Below are 3,866 nucleotides of genomic sequence, written 5' to 3' on the forward strand. Positions count from 1 at the left end.
AGTAAATCACGATTTCCCAGTCCCAGCATCGAAACTTCGCAAAGTCCAATCAAATGATTTAATAGTATACTTTTTCCATCTTCTGTATTTTGGTCTATAAAATTGTGCATTCAACGTGTGAATAAATAACCAAAAATCCGAACGATCTAAATCGAGGAACAGTGACTAGACCGATCGAGTTCCCTTGCCCGCGATACAGTAAATCACGATTTCCCAGTCCCAGCGGCGAAACTTCGCAAAGTCAAAACAACTAATTTAATAGTATATTTTTTCCATCTTCTGTATTTTGCTCTATAAAATCGTGCATTCAACGTGTGAATAAATAACCAAAAATCCGAACGATCTAAATCGAGGAACAGTGACTAGACCGATCGAGTTCCCTTGCCCGCGATACAGTAAATCACGATTTCCCAGTCCCAGCGGCGAAACTTCGCAACAAAGTCCATAAGAGTAGGAAAGGAGCACGTGTTCCCGCGCAATGAATCTCAATTTTCCCGGGATCACCGTCGCCGGCGTCGTTCGGCTCGGGTTCCGAGGGAAGGGTGGAATCCCACGTGTTCCCGCGGCGTGATTCATGTGCGTTATCGGTTACGGGCCGCGCGCGTCGATACGCGCAACCCGCTCTCGCCGCGGCTGTTTATCGTCGGAATTCGTCGCCGGCCCGCTTCGCCCTGCCGCCCCCGCCCGGCCGGATATCAAATCGGCCGGCGGTATTGCGGAACCGCCTAATCGAAACTCGATATCCCGGCGAAGCGCAGTTTCTCGCGTAAAAATATATGCGCGCACGAAATTTCGACGTTTTACGCTTCGCCGGTGATGCAATCCGGTTGACATAGAAAGCCGGCCGAAAAGAAAAACAGACGACGAAGAGGAGACGAAAACGAGAAGGTAGGCGGCGTGGGCCGGGGGGATCGGAGAGGGAATAAAAGAGCGAGCGAGACGTAAGAAGGGGATGACGAAGAGGGGGGAGGGAGGGACGTGTTTGAATCGGGGTATCGAGAAATTTATCGCGCGAGGCGTTAAAAAAAACAATTCGTGGAAGCGCGATCGCGACAAATAATGAGAGGAACACGGGAAACAGAGGGGAAAAAAGCAAGATGGCCAGAGACAATTGCGTCTCGTTCGATGCACCCCCGTCCGGAGGGGAGGACGACGATGGGCCGATGATGAATCGGGGAAAGGGGAGGGGAAATGATGCTTTGTGGCCCCGTTCGAAGTAGCACGCGCAAGACGATCGAGCGAAGTCAATGAGGGACGATAGACGGATCGTGTTTCCCGGTCGGCATGAGGCGATCGGACGTCACGTTGCTCGACGTGCGCCATTGGTCGAGATGCTGACAAGCCCCTGAATTACTAACGTGGGCGACGGATGCCAAACACGCCGGTAAACAACGCCACCGATCCCACGGGCCCGGATCGGGCGATGTTTACTTGGGATTGATCGTTCCACTTTTCGATCTAGGGGGCCATCGATAGGGGACCGTTGTCCGTGGGATTCGGAGAATTTCGATGACGCGCGGAGATAATGGGCTGAGCGTCTACTCGGGTTTCGGGAAATGTACGAGATCGTTCGATGATTTGAACTGGAGATGTTCGGATGTTCGTAGGTGCTGTGGGATTGATTAGGAACTCGATGAATAGCGGACGTTGCGAATGTAGAGTAGCTTTGTTCGTTCCTTCGAACAGCTGTTGAGGTTGCTCTGAATATTCTTCGATAGGTCTTGAAGGGCTAGCTACTTTTTGATGAAACCATCTCGAGCTACCTACGCTTCGAAAAAGGAGAACTTGAGGTTATATCGATGAGTTCGTGAAATTCTTAGATTTCCTAGGGTTCTCTAGGACATGTCTTTGGCGAGAGAGACGTAGACAGCACTCCTGTTTGTAATCACGTTCGCAATCCCTATCGCGTGCTGGAACTAGATAGAAGCGGATGAACTTAGCGTTCACAGCTGTACATAGGTGGGCGTAAGGAATTAGAGCAGAAAAAAGAGGAATCGATGGCGCTAGAGTAGAAACAGGGAGGAGTAGTGGAGTAGAAAGAGTAATTAACAGTGCTGGAATAGGGGAAGATCCTTAAAGGCTACTTCGATCACAGTCACACCGAATGTTGTATGATTTAATTGCGATCCAATCGCACTTTCAGGTGCAAGATGCGCTATCTCCTAAAAATGTCTTCGCCAGTCATCAAGTCTAGCCGGTAATTGCCCGATTACATCTATCCGGCGATTGTAACCCGGTTCGGACTAGGTTTAACAAGTTCCACTCGGAGTCGAGTTTCGCGCATCTGGATAAGCCAGCCTGGAAACCGTCTGCAAGAGCATCTGTATAGATAATTGTGGTCCATTGATGATGCACGTTACTTCTCGGAAATGGATCTCGCGATTCAGTGAGGTGGATCGGAACGGATTGCACGTGTTAAGCTCCGGAGCTCGTGTAAGACAACGCTGTTCAAATCCCTGTCTGAGCCTGTCCAAAGGCAAGCTTTGCGATAGACCTGTATTTATAGGTGGCACGCATCTGTGTTCGCTTAATGAACTGCTAGTAGTGCAACAGACGTGAAATCGTACCCATTGCTCTCTATAATTGCGTTGTCGGACCCTGCCAGCAGAATGATGGTCGAGGAATACGGTAACGCAGTCTATAGCTGCGTTATCGGTATCCCCGACAAATCGATGATTCGTACATTTGAGATCTTTACTATTGATCTACGTTTAACCCTTTACACTTGGTGACTCTCTTGGTAAAATAGAATCTGATATTTAATGTTGAACTTCGTATAACGCCTCGATACGCGAAATATCGGAATAAAATAGCTTTGTTCCTCGATGCGCTTCTGAGTTCCCTTCGAGTTAGTTTCAAAGAATATCCTTTTCGCCTTGTCGAAGAATGTTAAATATTTCTGGTAAGAAACTTCCGAGTGCAAAGGGTTAAATGCTCGATAAACTATGATTGTGTGTTCTGTGTAATTGCAGAATTTCTTACGCAGATATAGCTTAGTGTTTGGAACGCAACGGTTCCGGCGATTTTCAATAACAAAGTGACTAACGCCATTGCTTCGGAATATTCCGAATGTTGAATAAAACTCTCGTTACCCCTGCAAGGGAATTAGCAAACAATCGTAAATACAATTTTCCTCGATAACCGGACGCAACTAACGTCTGCTGAACGTATTTCTCGGTTGATTCTCGTAAATTTGCCGCGGATACTTACAATTCTTAGACCAGTGGAAAATATTTATCTCTTACGCAAATCCGTTGACAAACAAACCGAATCCAGTTATAAGAGGTTCGGGAAGAAGTAAACATTAAACAATGATCCCCCTTTCAGATGCTATGAACTTGACGCCACTTTAATCGCCATGGGACTGTTGTAGAAAATAAAAATAATCATCCCCACTGCTCGATGTACAATCTTCTCAACTATGATTCCAAGGGAACTTTACGGAAAACTCCATTGCATTCCCCCCTTACATCTCTCAAAAACCAAAGAAGACTACGATTCTCAAAGAAACAAGAATTCCTCGAAAACGCCGAACCCCGCCCTGTATAAAAAGTAAAAAAGCGATAACCCAATCCGATACACGTACATTTCATCGAGTCGAGCTCTAAATCGTGCGACCAATTTATTCCCGATCCTGACTAACCGATTCCCCGCCCCGAACTCGTCGAAACAACGAAAATTAAAACCTCGAAAGCCCCATGGGGACGGGAAAAGAAGACCCGTACACAGAAACAATTCCGTATAACAATGAAAAAAAAAATCCTCCTCCGCAAAGGTATTCCCTCTCCTCTCGCACCTCTCCTCCCTCCTCTTCCTTCTTAAACAGACTCTCCCACCATCGGATGCACAGCCTATATAAACTGCGA

This window comes from Nomia melanderi, chromosome 1 (genome assembly GCF_051020985.1).
Source record: "Nomia melanderi isolate GNS246 chromosome 1, iyNomMela1, whole genome shotgun sequence".
NCBI classification, from domain to species: Eukaryota; Metazoa; Arthropoda; class Insecta; order Hymenoptera; family Halictidae; genus Nomia; species Nomia melanderi.